Source organism: Temnothorax longispinosus, chromosome 7 (assembly GCF_030848805.1).
Source record: "Temnothorax longispinosus isolate EJ_2023e chromosome 7, Tlon_JGU_v1, whole genome shotgun sequence".
NCBI classification, from domain to species: domain Eukaryota; kingdom Metazoa; phylum Arthropoda; class Insecta; order Hymenoptera; family Formicidae; genus Temnothorax; species Temnothorax longispinosus.
This window is the reverse complement of record NC_092364.1, coordinates 21,453,129-21,472,959: the sequence shown is the minus strand read 5'-3', so window position 1 is coordinate 21,472,959 and position 19,831 is coordinate 21,453,129. Positions and strand designations below refer to the sequence as shown.

The 19,831-nt window shown below is 38.8% G+C and overlaps 1 protein-coding gene across 2 annotated transcripts in view; it reads left to right on the top strand.

Annotated features, from left to right (window-relative positions):
- Positions 1-971: 971 nt before the first annotated feature.
- The window catches only part of Tn (tripartite motif containing protein thin), a 61,404-nt gene continuing 42,544 nt past the window's right edge, over positions 972-19,831 (top strand). The window contains exons 1-2 of one of the 2 annotated variants that reach the window (XM_071784464.1): positions 972-1,075; positions 4,867-4,968. The gene's annotated coding sequence lies outside the window, so the exon portion shown is untranslated. Of the gene's footprint in view, positions 1,167-4,866; positions 4,969-19,831 lie in introns of both variants that reach the window. The other variant, XM_071784465.1, reaches the window with a different exon arrangement.

The following is a 19,831-nucleotide window of genomic DNA, read 5'->3' as shown; positions in this document are numbered from 1 at the left end:
ATAAAGTTTAATGTTATGGACACCAGATCGGTTTCCCTTGCAAGAAAATTCCCCAAGCGCGGCGTATCTAACCAACGTATCTGCCCCGCTCCTATAACTTGTAATAAAATACAAGTAAAACGAGTACATGTACGCGTATATTATTCGAACACGAAAAGAAAATTCAGGGGTTGTGAAAGCAACAATTGGGAATAACCGGAGGGTAAGAAGAAGAAGTTACACGTGCAGTCGTAAACTTCGTCCCTTCGTAGAAGGTTAAAGAGGATCGTCGCGGGATATATTCAACACTCGCGAGGACAAGTTCTCGCGGGACCAGAATTTATTCTGATACCTCTTGACATCTAATAGTAAAAAAACGTCGGTGAACGTTTGCGATATCTCGGGCGGTTCGCGTCATAAAGTATTTTCGACGGTGCTAGACCTGCGCTCTGGAAAATAAAAATAAAAGAAAACAGCAGAAACTATTGACGTTGCGGGTCTTATTTTTTAAAATAGATAAATAACAAGATACGGCCGTGTCAAGAGCAAAGTCAAGAGAAAAGTATCGCGTTATTTCACGGGACGGTCAACGAGATAAGTTGCGCTCGAAAATTCTATTGAGGTGTTTCACAGACAAAGTAGAATTTCTTTCACGGTTGATTTTTCTTCCAGACTGAAGTTTTCTTTGGGAACTCGATCCAAGAACGACGTTTAAAATCTTAATTCGGTCCAAGAACGACGAAACCGATGACGAATTATCGGGAAGTCTCGAGTTCGGTTGCGATGAATCTCGTACGATCGTAGAAGCGGATTTCGTTGATCTCGCCGAGAATACACTGAGAATCCGCCGCAAGAACTGAGCCGACAGTACGTGTAAGCTTTCGAGCTTGCACGGCTGATGGCGTGATGCAGATCGAGTTCGATGGTTGAGGACGTGGGAGCGCGAAATGGTTGCGAGAGGGGAAGGAGAGTCGGTTCGGGCAGAAGATCAAGAAAAGAAGGAGGAGGAACAGAGCGGCGACGAAGTAGCTAAACCAGAAATAACTAATAAGACATTCACTCTGAGACGGGCGGCCAGCCGGCCCGGACGAACGCGGTGCGTCTGAATAAACCTCGTCATCGGCAACCTCATCATCTACACCATATACGATAAACATCACACTACTTAAAGCGAAAAACGGCGGAAAGTAAGGCCGGAAGAAATAGAGGGGGGGGGTGGGGAAGGATGGGAAAACGGGCATACGAAAAAACGAGCGAGGGCGCGTCGTGCCGCATATAGTGCTGTAAAAAGAAAAGAAAGTGTCGCCGGAGAGAAAGTTCCACGTGATATCGTTGATAAAGTGCAAGTGTATCGTCGGCGCATCGCGATATAATCGACGGGAGTTGCCTCCAATGGAGATCTCCATTCGTTCCAGTCTTCTTCCTTCTCTTATGGACCACGAAAGAAAGAGACTATCCACCGTCGTCGTCGTCGTCGTCGTCGTCTTCATCGTCGTCGCTGCCGTCGCCGTCTAATTTTAAGTGTTAGATAATGCACACCGGTGCGAGCCGGTGTGTGCTCGAATACTAAAACGGTATCGCACACGCACGCGCGCGAACACACGCTAGATCGCGACGATGGCGATGGCACGTTGGACCGCTCATCCGGATCCGCGTACCCGTTCCTTTATGTCCATTCTCTGTTTCAAGCTGATCCTTCTCGATCTCTTTTACGGCCTTTTCTGAAGTAAATAAGTTACCGCGAAACTCCTTCGGTCCCTATAGTCCATTGAATCTGTCTCTGCTCGAATTTTTCGCCACGTTTCTTCCTGTCTTGCTGATTTCGCTTCTCGTTTGCTTGTCTTTGATTCAACGCGCTCTTTCGTGCGATTCTTGCTTCCACCGCTTTCTATCTTCTCGCTCTTTAATACATTTATCTTCTTTAACCCGAACCTGTTCTGGGACATCTTACTTTAGCCTTCCTTGCAATTCCCGATGCGAATTCTCCGCGCAAATCTTCCACGATTTTTAAAATTCTGGTTTTATTAAAGATCTTTTTGCCGTTAGTTAGCGCCAACTTTGAAGTTTCGTTTCTGGTTGCTAATTTTACAACCTGGTTGCAGCTTCTCATCAAAGTGTTCTCTTTCTCCCCTTCTCTCCTCCCCCTCCCTCCCTCTCTCTTTCTTTCTCTCTCTCTCTCGCGCGCGCTATCTGGTAAAAGGACTCTTCATTTTGCCCTTTCTTTTACGAACAACCTTACCGGTCCACTTAAACATTTCATTCCATTTTGATTATTTCGTTCCGAATCCGTGCTTTTTCGTTACAATTTAATAACTGCCTTTTTCTTTCCACTTTCATTATTATTATTGTATTTCGCGTTGTTTGCCTTTCTCTAATTTCTCTTTTAGTGCTACAATATCGTGCAACAATCACTCGCGGGATAAAAATATTTGCTTATTGTTATGCTGTTAGACTTTTTTGGCTTTTATTATAACAGACTATCTTTCCATCTCTCGATTTTTTTCACTTTTTTTTCCTTTTTGTAATTTACGTTCGTCCCATTTACGTATATATTCAGTTTACTTCGGGAGAGAAGGAGAGAGGGAGAGGGGCCGAAGGTTCTTATTAACTTGGCTTCGCCAAGTTTCCTGTTCTATATATCTCTCTATTTCTTCTCTCATTTCTCCTTTACCTTATCTTCTTTAACCATACTGATTTCGCCATCTATCTTATAACATATTTGCCTTTTCTCTCCTTCTCTCCGTTTTCATTCTTCTCTGTCGTCACCGCGTTTCTCTATACCTTTTCTACCTCGTGCACTTTCTCATTACGATTCTCTAGCCGAGTCTAGCCTTCTTTACGCATATACGATAGTCGATTTGCATCCCCCATATTTTTGCTGTTTAAAGATTCCCCCTTTATCTCGGCTCTGCATCTCTTGCTCGTGCCATTTTCTCTTCAACTCATCCGTCCCTGTACCGGATTTGCTACCTCATTTCTGTTTCGCTTTTCGCATCTTTCTTCATCTCTCTTTCGTCTTTCTTCCTCTCGCACTTTCTCAGTCCATCCTTTCCCTTCCGCCGTCTCGCTCTTCCGTCTCCCCATTCTCCGTCTCCGTCTGTCTCCGCGTGCTCTAATATGGCCACCCGGTGTCCAATTACTCGCCTCGTTCTCGCTATAGTTTTTCCACCATCGTATATCTGCCGACGGCCGCGATGGAGAAAGAGTCCTCACCAACCTCGCAATACCGTTTTATTTTTTTGCTTTTCCTTCCACGATGCGATCCATTCATCCTTATTCATCGGTCAGTGTTGCGCCCTGCTGCATGATAGTGCTCTCGTGTCTCTTGCCGCGCCGTGAACGGCCATCTGATTTCTGGTATAAATTGGGAAATCATTCGGCATCGCCGTGGAGAACAAGGGAACGGAAAAATGACTTAAAAATTGTCGAACGCGGAGATCGAAACATAAGTCACATGACATCGCGGAGGAATGCGACTGTACGTCTCGCCTTCTCCGTTTCTCGCTAACGAATCTAATTTGGCCGATAATCGGCACGATTCCCCAAGCATACGATTCCGTTTGGCTCGAGTCCAGAAAACATTGAAGAAATGAACGCGAATCGTGAAACTGAGTTACTTTGCTAGTTTTCGAAAGTGCGACTCATTTCTGATAACTCTCGTAATAACGAGGAGAAAGAAATCACGGTGACTACGGCAATCGTTTAACGAAGACGAAAATCCGGGAATTTTTAATTGGTGAAATCAATTTTGTCAATTTTCTAGACGTACTCTGGATGATTCTCCATCAAACGGTGCACTTTTATGATTATTTTTGTTAGACAATCTGTTATTGAAATTCCATGCAACAGCAATAAATACAATTTAAATAAATACAATTTCGTGCTTCGGTACGTACGCTTTACGATGGCCAATATGAAAATCGTAAATTTCATGATCGTCCCGTACGGAAAATCGAGCGGCTGAACCGGGAGAGATAATTTGACAAACAACGGCGATATGAATATTTCCGAACGAATATCGCACCGTTCCGCGGGATTCAACGAATGACGATGCTTTCATTACAAACTACGAAAAGCTATAGCGTAAAAATACGGGCTGCGCGTTTATTTAAAAATTGGCTTCGTAGCCAATAGCGCCGGACACACAAAGCGGTGCGCGTGTATGTGCGGGACCGGTGTGTCTGATTCGACGTTGACCGCTTTCACTGCGACATCCCCGCGCCACGCTCTGTTTATCGTCATTCGAAACCAAAATCACTTTTTTAATCGAATTGCAAAAAAAATTTCACTTGATTTCGCGATGGTACGACCGCGAACTATCACTGCGATGATGTAACATCGGGATACAAGCGAGAACGTAAAACGAGCATGTATCTTTCTCTCTCTCCTCTCTCTCTCTCTCTCTCTCTCTCTCTCTTTCTCTCTCGTGACATTTGCAAAAACTTAACGCCTCGGGACACCATTACGTTAATTAGAACCGTGCAAGGCTGTCAGTCCTTGGACATCCGGACTATTTTTTTCTTGCCTCAATCCTGGCAACGTTTCGGCCACTAATCACGCAAAGTAACGTCCTCTGCGTTACAGTCGTCCTGTAACGCGGCCAAAATACGATCGGCTCACTTTCATTCGACGACGCGAACGCCAACCGCTGTCGTGTCGTCGAATACCTACGTTGACCGCTTCCTCCGCATGACAGTGCGCTTAAATTTACACGACACACTCATGCATCATACGTACACGACACGTGCGATGACGATTTACGTGGGACGTGGCGACGAAAATTCGTGATTTCCCAAAATTTCTTCGCGCCGTCCTCGCACACAGTCATGTCGCGTCGCGTCGCGCGTTGGAGCCGTAGTTTAACAACAGTGGATCTCTGGTTTCTAGCTGTTACAGCGCTGGATTTCGGTGACCGGAAAGTACAACTCAGGGACCACTAGAGAGGGCCCCCAACCGAGGAAGACCGCCGAAAGGCGGTCGCCAAATCAAGTAAGTGCTTCAATAACAAACACTAATGTGTGTAACTTTGCTTCTAAATTTCGCGATTTCAACTACTTCATTCACTGTTAATATTAACATTGAACAATGATAGTATTTAATTCTGACAAGTTCATTATACTTGCTACCATATTGTGGAGATGAATATTTTATTACAGCATAATTGTTGTTCAGCATATCGACTTATACATTATAACAATTGTAATAATGATTTATTAATTTATTACCGATTTAGCATTTGATTATTGACATTACCATTAGTAATTTTCGGTGACCTGTTAGGGTGAACTTTGAATAATGACTTCCTCTAATCCCTGCTGTTGTAAAAATAATTACTCTGGTAACACGGGAATATTAATGAGTTTTATAATGATCTTGTTAGTGAACTTTAGTACGTGTCGGATAATCTCTCTGTCAAATCTACCTGCCTGCTCATTAAAAGTACCAAAATTTCCTAGAAATAATAATCACATTATCATCCACTAGCGACAGTTAATAAGAAAAAGTCAGCGAACAAATGAATCTGTACTAATCAATCTTCGTCGCGCGGCGGCTTATGATCTATAGCTCATTGCTGGAGGGTTGCTGATTCCCGTAGTTCCTTTTTCATCTTCATTCTGCGTTTCGATCTACAAAGCTTTGTTTCTACCAGACTTTTATGTCGTAAAACTGACGTGGAATAATTATGTTTGTCGATTAGCGGAAGAATGATAGCGCGCTTCGGTTTGTTAGGTAAAAATTTGTGACACATCGACGTGATGATTAAAAGCCCTGGCAAAAAGCCCTTTGCCAGGTCATACGTTAAAATACAACGAAAAACGTCCCATTAAATTACATTACGCTGCATACGTGAGAATTATGAAACCTTTACAGCTGTCACAAGGCAAAAATAAAATATTAATCACACGAGATTGTGTACCGTATAAATTTTGAACTAAATAAGTTAATTTGTTGACATTTTGCAAAAAGTAAAATAAGAATACTTTTATCATAAACGAAATAGAAATTTGTTAAGATAACGAGATACATAAATATCTCATATAAATAAATTTTTTATTCTAATTAATATCTTTTTTAATTTTTTTATTTGTAACATCTTCTTTGACGTATAGGAATATTATGGCATAAGAAGTTTTATTTATTGCGATACGAAAGCACGTCGAAAAATTAGTCACGTCAATACTCCATGTCGGTCCTATAAATGTTTCCGAGATAAAGCGTTCGAGACGGCTATAAGTTGAGTCGATATTTTACAAAAATGGGTACAAGGTATGATTTATCGGTTTTAGAGTAGCGCGGTATGTAACGCCTGATATCGCATTGTAGTTAGTTATCGTAGACTTCGGTCGAGTTATCGTAAAAAGTCATTGGCGAAATCACAGGGCTGCCAAGTGAAAAATGGGTCTTCATTTGTACAGGTGGATCTACATTTATGTCCATTCTTCGCGGTAGGTACAAGAAATCCATTTTTCTTCTGACTTTGAGATCGAGAACCGCTCACCACAAATGAGTCCCATTCTTCTTTGTCAGAAGTGAATTCATCAATCGTTTTTTTTTTTATCGAACATACGTTTTTATAGTACTGATTTTCGTATTATTATTTTGGCACAAAGGTTTGTATTCATTGATGTATCTAAAAACTTTGGCCTTTAGCCTTTATAAATAATTGCATCACCCTAAAATTTAATTAAAAAATAATTTCAAAACCGTGTGTAGGAAAGAAGAGACTACATTATAAAATTTAACAATTTTTAATTATTAATGTATATTACGTAAATTATTGACATAATTATTTAAATTATATTAACACTACGATATTTAACTTCAACACAAATCGCGAGGATGATTTTTCTTCGCTGCATATTTTGTGTCCTCAAATCCTTATATCAGTCGTGGTGTAAGTAACGAGCTTTAAATGCTATATGTAAAGATTATAATAATACAACCGAAATGACACGGGTGTGGAATTTGTATAAATCCGATGATTCATTGATCCCACGTGGGATTATTTGGGAGCGTTATTTACATTGCGCGATGAACTCATCTATAAAAGCGAGTTCCATTTATGCCCCTAGGGTGCTATTATAAAAAATCCGCAATTAAAATTGCTTTGGGGCTATATCTTCGGGGAATTGAAAAATATGATTATTTCGATATGAATAAATTATATATATAACGATTTTTTTCCCCTCAGAATTCATTAATAAACCAGAATTACCTTAATGTTTCAGGTAATATTGTTTTGTTCAAAATCATTGTGATTAATATATTTGTTTGACAAATAATTGCTTTTTTAACACAAAGAAATTATTTCAATAATTTCTTATTGAAATGTTTAAGCGTTAAAATCGATGTTTCGAAGAACTTTTTTCTGTTCGCTGCTTAACTAGGTTATTCAGATGGAAAAGATAATTGATTAAAGATAAATTTATTAAAAAGGTAACTGAATTTATTCAGAAAATATCACTGGACTCTTCATGTTTTATATTGTATTTTTGGAAATAATTTTTATTTTCTTTATATATTCTACATTGAAATTTATAGAGTATATCGTAAAATTTATAATACAATTATTGAAATGATAAACTTCCACGATGAATTTCACAATATTTCAATAAGCTGTCTCTCTCTCTCTCTCTCTCTCTCTCTCTCTCTCTCTCTCTCTCTCTCTCTCTCTCTCTCTCTCTCTCTCTCCCTCTCTCTCTCTCTCTCTCTCTCTCTCTCTGTGATTTTTCTGTGATTTTTTAATATTATATTTAGTATCGAGTTTGTTTGACCCTTTGACTATCAAAGGTTTTGACATAAATAATGTAGTTAAGTGTTTTATTAAGGCAATGCTATATCGAAGTACACATAGTTACAATGAGGGATTACGTTAACCGTGCACGTATGCCAATAAATTTTGCCTGCTCGCGTCGCGCATCTTTCTAGCCAAGTTGAGCATTGTGTATTCGAAATGCACTTTCGAGATGTACGAAGACGATTGACCGTGTTGCAAGATGGTAAAATCAAGCAACTTTAAATCGGCCAGTCTTTCTCGAAATTAGACTACTGACAAGCGACACGTGGATGAGCTCTAGGAGCGTTTCGTACTTTTTTAAAGCTTTTCTGTTCCCTTTTTTTCTTTTTTTCTTTCTCCCTCTCTTTTTCTCTCTTCTAGTCGTGTCGTTGTGCGCGTTAGAACATCGAAGGTTCATGTAGCAAAAATGGTGGAGAGTTGAAAGAGCGCATCGCGGACTAACGAGCTACAAAGTGCACGTAGGCACGTAGTAAATGTCGCACAAGGAAATAATAGGCAGCAACTGTTCACACATATCCCGATCTCGCAAAAAATTCTCGACAGCGAATACCGCGCTACTAACGAGCGTAAATCCCAACCCAAAATGCGGAAGGGCTTTTATTGTGATAATTCATGCAAGAGATACCAATGACATTTTATTCATCGAAACATGAGACAATAAATCATAACATTGACGTAGAACAGCTGCAATGTTAAAACACATTATATAATATTCTTTACAATATATTACAATATTACCGTTATATGTATATTATAAAATGCCGGTAATATTACATTGCAATATTACAATACCGCGCTCTGACCTTTCGTATACGATTCGCATCCACGTGCATTACCGTTTAAGTGACCTGGAGCGTTTTGCGCGAAACGTTAGCGCGTTCAACGAAATTAGAAACGCCAGCCAGTGTTACATAATTTTACGGTCTCGCGCTGCACAGTTGCACCATGTCCGGCCGGAGAATATAATTCCATGGTGCACGCGTATGTAATGGTTAAGTATAAGTAGGTAACAGTAGTAGCCGAAATGTGCTGGAATTTATTGTGACCCATGAACCGCAGTAGCGCGGTCGCGGAAACCGCAGGCACATTTTCGGCGTGCTGTTATCCACTGTCACTATTCCGCCGAGGCTTGTCCGGTGCTCGCCCGGGACTTTTATTCGCAGTCTCTTACTTGACTGATATTTCATCGTTGTCATCGCGACCGCATAAAGTCAGAATAATAAGTTCATCGCACCACGCGAGATCCGAGCCAGAATGTTTCAAACAAAATTCAAATAGACCAGATGGAAATTTATACAATTACGCCTTCGGCTCTGAAAACAAAAAATATGCATTTTGCGGTCATTCCGATGCTGCACAAATATTTTAATATTACGTGAAAAATACTGTTCCTATATCGATAATAATTCCACTCTTTCGAGACAATATTCTTAGTCATATTAAAAAAGGATTTCTATTATATTCTTAAAGATCAATAATTGTTGTATAACATAAAACAAGTGTTATAATATAAACAAATGTTTATTGAGATATAACCATTATCCTGCATGGCAATTTTTAATAATAATGTTTTAAGCGAGTGAGAGATATGTATGCATTCTGAATATTTTGAAAGGGTTAAAGATGCAAATAATGACGCTTCTCATTCTCATGCCTTCGCTGTCGTTGTTATGAACTCTTCATGCAAACGAGATGGCTCAAAAACCGAGGAGGCAAGGATATATAAGTTCGCAGGATAAGCATATCCCGATATCGATACTTGAGAGCGGATTCTTCCGAACTTTGTTTAAGGATCTGGCGAGAAAGCTTAACTACGTAATTCCAGCAGCCGATTTTCGAATTATAAACTCGATATTGGCATTCAACTTTCGTATAATCACTTTTATGTATAAAGAAATTATTTTTTATACAGGTTTAAAATATTTTAAACGACAGATACTATCATATATTTACTACGTAATTTAAATATAAATTCTCTGTCTCTGACTCTCTCTCTCTTCTTCTTCTTCTTCTTCTTCTTCTTCTTCTTTTTTTTCTTCTTCTTCTTCTTCTTCTTCTTCTTCCACTCTTGTTATTATTGTTAGTAATATCTGATTTTGTTAAAGAGAACGAGTCGATGGATTTTTGGAAGCATCTATTTTAATGCAATTAACACGGTTTCTTAATGCGATCAACTCTCATGGATTAAACCACGGTAGATCAAACAACCATTTATGGTCCACCCGATAATTGTCGTTCTCTGATGCTTTTACGATCAGTACTTGCCCTCTGGCGAATATGGATCGCCTTGTCGCTTTTGTTCACGATTGAATTGTCCGCATGTACAGATGAATTGTAACAGCAGACTGTCGTTGAATCATGACAGACGGTCGAGGCATTTGTTCTGTCCATGCCGTTAATAGGATTCATAGGATTTCTACAAAATCCGATGAATATCTGAAATGTTTAGAATGTGATTAATACGAGGAAATGGATAGGGCAAAAGTAAAATCCGCCATTTAATTCTTTGCGTATATCATCAGCAACAAATATCATATCATCATTTACGTTAAAAATAAAATAAATTTTGCAGATAAATTAGTTATTGGAAGCTATATCATTCGCGAGTAAAATTACATTAAGCGCAATAAGAAAACCAATTGACATTACGGAAAAGCATCAACAATAAAACCTCTTACACGGCTTTTTTATGAGTGGTTGATACATAACAAAAACCAATCAATTTTTGTAAGGAAATATTTTTTAAATGTAGTCCTAAGTGTTAACGGGATGTGGAGGACCTCAGAAATTTAAAGAAGAGTCATATTCCAAATACTATACATAGTTGTATTCTCTATCCGCAGGGATGACTTTCCCACAGTCATTTGGGCTTAGCGAACCCACGGACCCGAGCTCAATGTCCACGTATATACATTTTTGTGTCTGACATTGCAATAAACATTTCAACAAGAAAAGTGAAAGTGCAAGATACAATTTAACTTAATAAGAAGGATAAAAACAAGACCCATACATGCTTGATATAGCTGGAGCAGAGAAATAGCTAAAAAGCTTTTTTTATTTATCTCTTAATTAAAGGAAGAAACGTTCCGAGTATCTTTTACCATTTCTCGTCACACGAGCCACAAACGACACTTACAAAATATACGAGCCAGCCGAATGTGTTTTTGACGCCGGAGAACGTATATGTATATGTATAAGCAAAACTCGGACGTATTTCTTTTTTTTACGATGTCGTCGACAATGGAGATTGATGCCCCTTGACATGGGACTGTAATCATTGCGCTCCGTGATGAAATAAAATGCGATGCAAATGGCATGTCTGGATAAAAAAGATCAACTCTTTGACTTTTAAAGAAGGTCTTTTACAGTTTAGCGTTAATGTATTTCTTGCGAGGAGAAAGTCTTTCATAAGGGAGAAATTCCATGTATGAGAAACGGATTAATCCGCGAACGCAATATTCGCGATGTTAGTGCAGTAGATGTTAGTAGATTCTTCCGGAGAATGGCATGAAACACGACAGCAAAGGGCAATCTTATTGCAGTTTCCGCAATATACCTTTATTGCGGAAATTCAAATCGTCCAGAAGCGTAATTGCATTAATTGCCGGTCAAAGGGCCGTCATTTAAGCTGGGCTTTGGCTTTACGCTCAGCAATGCATAGAATAACGCGCGGTCGTGACAAAAGTGACATGTTTGCAAATTGAAACAAAGCAATAGGAATAACGGGATAATAATGGAATAAAGGGGATTACAATAGAATATGCTCGTGTGGATAATAGATACGCGACTGCACGACAACATGTCGCAACTGGTCGAGGAGTTTCTCGTTAAATTTTCCTATTTTCGCTTCCGGTCTCTCATTGCGGACTAACGAGACGCATTATATCATCGCTATCTCGTCACTAACTCTTCAAGTACATGGCGGTAGATGCAATCGACGTTTCCGATAATACAATTCTTCGCAAATAAGAACGCTGCAGCGCAACCGCGATGCTATCTCGCGCCCCGCATCTGGCGTATAAAGTGTCGTACCCCCTACACTTCCCGTCAGGAGATTTCTCTCTAATCTTCTCCGTACCTCTGCCTCCTCTTCCCACGAGGCGCCCGATCCGAACAATAAGATCTGCATCGCCGTTTATCCTTCTCTCCGCTTTTCCATGCAAATGGTAAAGAGACTATTCACACTAGACGAAGGCGAGATCTCACCTCGCTCGTCGCATCGCGCATTTTATTTCTCCTGATATTCTTTCGGAGCAACGTTGCTGTCTCCTGTTTGCGCGACAGTTTCATAAAAGTGCATGGGAGGGGGGGGGGATAATAAAACCGTGCCGCGGGATGAATATGACTTTTCTGTATCTATCGACGATCAAAATTCAAACTTTATAATCTTCTTGCCGGAGTTACTGTTCCGTAACGCAAGCGAGTTTGTTAAATCAAATAAAGAAAATCATCATATGATTATTAAACAAATTTTTATATTATTGTTAGAATTTTTATTGCGACAGTAATAAGTAAACGACTTTGCTTAACGATTTTTCCTACCTTATCTCATTTTGTTGTGAAATTTACGGAAAATCGTAAGTTTGTGTGTTCGCCTCGCGCTAAGAGCGTTCCGCAATAAAAAATAATAGGGTCGTTATTGTATGCAAATTTTGAGAATGCCTTTGCATAAGAGTGTTGTTCAATTAGATACGTGTAATGGCGGTCATGCAAGAAAATTGCGACTTTACGCCGAACTGTCCCGAAGTGCTCTCTTATATAGCCTGCTTATGCATTATGCAAATTTTCGTAAGAGGTTTAACACTGTTCGAGATCTCACATTAATGATAATGTCGACCATTAGAGCTTTACTACTTGTCCGACTTAATGGGAAGTGGACAGGAATCAATCGTTCATAAGTGCGCCCTAAGAGGCACCCTGTAAGGTGCGGTCAGCAGTTGACGATGTATCAGATCGCTCTACTTTTGTTCTACAATTTTTCTTTACAACGAGATATACTTTGTAATATTCATAAAAGTTGACGATTTGTAAACTTTTTAATCTTATTAATTTCTATGATGCTACGATAATCTTCAAAATATGAAATCATTGTTAACGTGTGTTATAATCGCATATAATATTTTATAAGAGATATTTTTCAATCTAGAAATAATTATACAGTGCAATTATATTTATCGAAAAGCATTGAAGCTAGGAGAACTCGCGTTTTAATTTGGTATTTGAGCTATCTGTTCTCAACAACGATATATATTTCCAGTAGTCTGAACCTTATAATCGATACACTTCACGTCCATTATCAAATCTCTCGCAACAGCGATATAAGCACGCACACACGCACACACGTATTTGCAGAGGCTTCTATCTATCTTACCCTCGTCCTCAACGAAATAACGCTCGAGCTCCCAGGAGTAAACAAAGAAAACTTCGGCCGTTATAACTTTGTATCGTATGGTCAAAGAAAGAGAGAGACTCTCCGCTCTTAAGCGTTAAATGGTCCAAAAATGATGTATCCGGTGCTCTCGTTTTTCGCACAAAAGTCGGAACCCCTTCAAACTAGTCGATTAGATGCTCGGTCTCCTCTTGCGCGAATTTAACGCGCGTATGGAAGATTAAAGTAAAACTAAAACGAGGGCTGAATACGGGGGAATATACGGTAGCCTCGCGGAAATCGATAGCGCAACCGGAAACTTCCATCGTATTAGACACACCGTCTCAGAGAAGAGCGATACAACTATGCCGGTTAATTATGATTAGCAATACTGGCCGGCTTGATTACGTCTTCATCAGAAATAATTACGGCGCGTTCACGTATCTCGTTTCAAGAGTATCGAAAATGCTTCCCACCCTTCCTCTCGTGAATATTGTCTACTTTGAAACCTTGAAAGATACAGAGTACAAAAAAAGGACGCTGTAGAAAGAGAGACAGAAAAGGTATTGCACAATTTCTTACAGTTTTGAAGAAAGGACGAAGTCGTATGAATGCCGTACCACGGTATTGCGAGTTTTAGAGGCTACGTGTAACGATTGCTGATCGTAACGAGATCTATAAAAAGTTATTAAGTTATTGTATTATCTGGTTAATAACTGTATCTCTTCAAAAGAAATAACTCCGGCGAGTTAACGACAGACTTTCTTTCGACGAGGCTTGCTTTCAACGACGGTGGAGAAATTCGGTTTTATTTTCTATCCATTTATGGATAAAGATTTGTTACGCCGCGGGGATCATGCTGGAGACTCTGTTGTAGTTTAATATCTAATTACCATCAAGCACGCGCTTTCGCGGGTGTTCCCTATGAATCGAGGTCGAGAGAGCACCACGAAAAGTCGCCAACTACAAATTTAATCGAAATATATATTTCGCGCCGAGTGCATATCTTAGCCGAATCTGCATTTCAAATTCGTGGATTTCTTTTTAATGCATCTTCCCTTGTATGTAATTCCGCGTGTCGTCGTATCTGTTGCGGCATTTGAGTTAGGCGCATACTTAGAATATGCAAAGTGTTCAAAATTAACCAAGGTATGTATGACGTCGGCCTCATTTTAAAGTCAGAACGCGTCAGATCACAAACTCTCTACTACGACGGACGTATTTTAAGTTCTCTGCGTGTAATGATTTGCGATAAAAGTGTATGAACCTTCTTGCTGGTATTTGTTCTAGCAATTTTGTAATAAATTAAATTATTTATTAAATACATCAGCTCATTTCGGAATCTGCACGACATTAATTTAAAGGGAATATCGCGAGAGCTTGTCATAAAATTTCCATCGAAAGTGCATCAGCAATTAATATATATTATCCACATTTGCATTTTGTAGTCGGTAAAAAAGCATCGTCAGAGAGATGACGAAATAATATTTGATTTACGACAACGTGAGTGCTTTTTGCGACGCTGTATTTCTGATTTATGACAAAGAGTTAATTAAGATTAACAATATGGAGTATGCTGTAATTATCTCTTTGTTGATTCGACATAATTCCAATTTCATCAGTTCTCTATTGTTGGGCGTCAACGTACGATTTTTTATTTGAATAAAACAGCAGCTATATAACGCTGGCGGATTAATTGAAGAACTCCGGAATAATGTGGTTTGGAGTCAAATATAAATCGGAAATTACGGCATATCTCTACGGGGAACTCTCAATAGCGAGGAAATTCTCAATGGCGAAACGGTCGATGCGCTATTTATACAATCGCACAATGACAAATGTGAATAATCAAAATGAAAGAACGCTGAAAGGCATTAATTAAGGACACCATTTGACTTGCAATGGACGTTTAAAAAGAGCTTAAAAAATGGCGATAAGTCCGTAATTTATTTCTCTTTTCGATACAAATGAACAAAACGTGAATAAATTATATCGTGAAAATAAATTTTATGGAATATAATATTTCTGTGTTTCAGCGATATGTAAAACTAACGCAATCACTGAGAGAAATATGAGAACATGTATTGAAGGATTATGTAGATACTGCGAATATTGAAAAAAGTGGAATTATGTTTAATACAACTATTTAATATTCCGATATTTTGCTGTACAAATGTATATACATCTATATGAATTGACTGTAACAACGAGATAGCGGATATAATGAGCGAATAAATGTCCGAATTTAGAAGTGGCGGCATTCCACTTTATGTATTTTATAATAACATTTTTATATTTTTTTGTAATTCACAAGACTAATTACCGGGTTACTAAGAGTCACTTTATATTCGCGAGCTGAAGTTGTGAGATCTGAAGAATTTTAAACGGGCCCTCGTTACGCTTTACGGAATTAATTAAATTCATTCACGTTTCCTTACGTCTCTCACACGTGCAATAGACGGAAGCAGAGGTGTAATAATATAACACACTTAATATAGCCATTTATTCTCTACTCTGTATTTCGTTAGTATCATGAGAGGGAGAAGGAGAGAGAGAGAGAGAGAGAGAGAGAGAGAGAGAGAGAGAGAGAGAAGTATTATATCGCCAATTTGTCCGATTACTTCATTTTCTTAACACTGAATAACACAATAATGAACAGTAGTACACAATAAAGTACAATAATGGTAACAAGAATTTATTCTAATTTTATGAAATTGCTTAATGTTAATTATTCTAATATAACGCTTAATGTACGCGAAAATAAAGTACCTACCGTGTTGTGGTAAAGCGCGAGACGTCGCCGTCGTTTCCTCGTAGAAATAATCAAGCGCATTTGCGAGGGAAAGGTCTGCGGTTTTTTCGTTGTGCATGCGAGCCTGGCATAGGACAAAGCCGTCTTAACGAACGAAAGCTGAGATCACGTTTTTTTCTTTTTTTTTTAACAGTTCCGCATAGCACCGTGCGACTGACCCTGTACCCCCGACAAATGGGAGTAGCCGCGTGGCCGACAACTTAATGAAAGCGGATAATTGGAAAAACCCGAATGCCGGTTTAACGGCGAATTAACGTGTATAAAAAAAAGGAACGGAACGCCTACCCGTTAATTAAACGCGACTGACCAATTTGACTCGTGGCGAAATATCACCGTGTTTCAGCGTTTATTAATCACTTAAAAATCGGGTCAGTGAGCTCGCACGCGCTTTCATGATTTTTCAGATATCATCCGGTATAAACACGGACGATTAGATTAATATCTGTTAAATTGCGAGTTTCTTTCTTGCTGTCGCGGCAAATACACGTCGATAGAGTTGAATGGACCACAGACTGTAATGAAATATTGAATTGTGCTGACGAGGGCCGTTAATGCGATTCGAAATTGAGGAGCGCTCAAGTGCAACCTAAATGCGAACCGACAGAGCGTTATTATAAATTATGACACGGCTATGATATACAGTGAGAGCTATCGCTTAATATATTCCCCGATACAATCGTTGCTGCGATGACGCTAAACGTACGTCTTAACTTCCTTTAAAGAGAGTTTCTGCTATCAGATAAAACCTAAACATAAGACATTATAATCGCGAAAATGATATGGTTTTAACTGGGTTAATAGTAGATTGATCATAATTCTTGATACTATAAAAGACCTTTTGTGCCGTAATACTACGTAACAACATTACGTATTCTTACTTTGCGCTTGCAATTAGTATGATTAAATAAGTTGGAGTCATAAACAGCATTATACCTGTAGCAAAGTCTCGAACGGATTTTTAACTGGATCAAAAAGAGATTGGACGTAACTCTTGACAACCCAGATTCTCGTTAACAATGTTGCTTAACGGCACAATGTTCTTAATTTCTTCTTTGAACTCGGATGGAAAGAGAGCAGATAATAAAAAAGCAGCGAACGCGAGTTAGGAATGTGAACGATATATCTTGCGCGAAGAATAGCAGATCTCTCACGCAAATTAATTTACGTGCCAAAACCGAGCTGCTACGGGAAAAATGGCGGAAGGGGAGGGGAAGAAATGCGGACAGTGCGATAACTCAGCTTTCAACCTAATAACAAGAATAAGCGAAAAGTGAGAATAATGGTAAAACGTCTAGCGCGGACAGAAACTTCGCTTCGAAGGGTTCGTTTTTGAAGAATGTCCGCTATTATTGAACATCGGCAACTTGAAATTCACACAATGGTCTGGATCAAATTCTGCACAATACTTTCGATATACCGTGCATTCTTTTCTATCGAATTTTTATCGGTCATGCGTATTGCGGCCGTAAGTTCGAACATACGAATTCCAGCTATTCATCATATTCTACTTATCCGTTTGTAATGCAGATTGATTATAATCGACGATAAAATATTTCACGTTTAAAGTAACATATAGCAACGAATAGTGATAATTATATAACTAAAAGTATACAACTAGGACGAGATATTTTCGGAAATACATATATCTTGAAATATGGACAGCTTTGAATACTTTTAAAAACATATTTATATGTATATTTTTTAAATTATATTATTCATGCAAAATATAAAATCCCGATTAATCAATTTACAAGGGAGAAATGATACATCGAAGCGCAGAGATAATCCTGTTTCGCTAATTCTCTTTACGCTGGAATCGTAAACTGCTTATATACTCTTTCAAACAGATCCATTCTCTGCACAAATGCAACGCGAGATCTGATGGTTGATTAAGCGTAACGTTCGCACACAACAAATCGATCATTGGCCTGGTTAATGCCAGAGTTAACAATTGTGATGATCTTATTAATTAACAGTGACGCCCCATGATTGCGAGTTTAACGCTACGTCAAATCAAACAGCGTCCATTATTATTAACACGTTAAATCGTAAATCTAACAAGCGATTCCGCATGCTACTCGTGCATACTGCTGTGATTCTTTGTTAAGCTATCCAACGTCAAAAATGAAACGATGATTTTTCTCTCGACATCCTAACATAAGGCTTTTTGTCCAAACGAGGGATCTGTCTGTGACGTTTCATAGAGTGAAAATTATTCTGTAGAGGTAGAAGAGCTCTTATTACATTCTTTCACTATTTTATGCGTTATATATTCCGCACACGAAGATTTATCGTCATCTATATTTCGCGTATTTTTATTCCGTTCGCATAAAGACACTTATTTCGATCCCGCATTCAAATATTAAAATCTTGGCGTTGCAAATAAATGATTAGCTTGCTCGAGCGGCGAAAGTTAAATAATAAATCGGTAAAGGCGTGAGACGATCCTCATGCATTATGTATCTGATGCTGTATAATATGGCGATTGGTTGCGAGTTGGTCGAATTGGAGTACGCCGCCTAGGAGATCCGCTATTATCGGGGAAAAGACGTGTGTTACAATATTCCATTATTCAGTTTGTCGTCATTTTGAATTATTAAAACGTACCGTGAGATATATAATAAAATCGTGCACGGTTGCGAGCAATTCACACGGTAGAAAGATTTTCGGCATCAAGCAGGTACGCTCGGCGGCGTTCCGGTATCATCGTATATTTAATTAAACGCGATCGATCGGCTTATTTCCAGCGATTCGAATCCGAAAGACATCATCCGAACGGTTTCTCCACGGTGTCTCATTTCCGTCGCGGTAATTAATTTATATTAATCAAGCCGTATAAAATTCTGTCCGCTCCCCATCTCGCGCGTTCCACTCAGCGCGATCCACAGCTTTTCAAACTTTTTAATCGGTTTCCACAAAGTTTTCTCTTCCCGATAACGCCGTTCTTTCCCGCTGGACCGCCACCGCAATAATATAACTTTATCCACGCATCCGCGCGGGAAACGGCACTTGATTGTGAAACCGCCGCGCATCGTAGCGATGAGATATTATTTTCCTTTATTTTTTTATTACGTTTTCTCTCCTACGCTTTATTCTCCTTACACTCGAAAACGTGGAAATGTGAAGATTCGAACTATAAGTCATATTGGACGTTTAATATTCTTTTTTATATTCTCCTTTGTATATATATATATATGAAACATTTGATTTCTCTCGCTTCTTTTTATTCTTGTGAAACATGTGTCTCATTTTTTATTTGTTTTCTTCCAAAGTTTCAAATTTACCAGAAATTTCTGTATTTGTGAAATTGTCAGCAAAAAGTTAAGAAGTTTTAAAAAGTTTAAAGAAAAAATATTGCTTTAGAAATTGTCAGAGTATCCCAATAGTGAGTTCCCTAATGTGAAATTTCTTTGATTATTATATCAAATTATTTTTAAAAAGTTGCACGTGCCTTTAATTGCATAATAGCATCGTTATTAAAGTTTTCAAAAGTCAGACCTACAATGCGAAAGTCATATTTTTCAATTTTCTCGAAACGATAATCTCAATATTGTAAAGTGCACTTTCTAGATTATTATTATAATTAAATGTTAACTCTGGGATTATAGAACTGCGGCTTGACTTCTGACGAAATTTCTACTTTGCGATGGAGAATAATGAGAGAATAATAAGAGCGAAGCAACTAGACCAAAAGTTCTGCGGGAATCTTATTATTGGGGACGAACCCGCAGTAAACACGAAGTACTTTAAGTACTCCATGCCACTAACACGGTACGCGTATTGCATGCTGAAAAACGAGACAATACGGATCACCACGGTAACCTGGTAAGGGTAATTAGGATCAGTACACTCGGGGGTTTTTACTTGTTAAGAA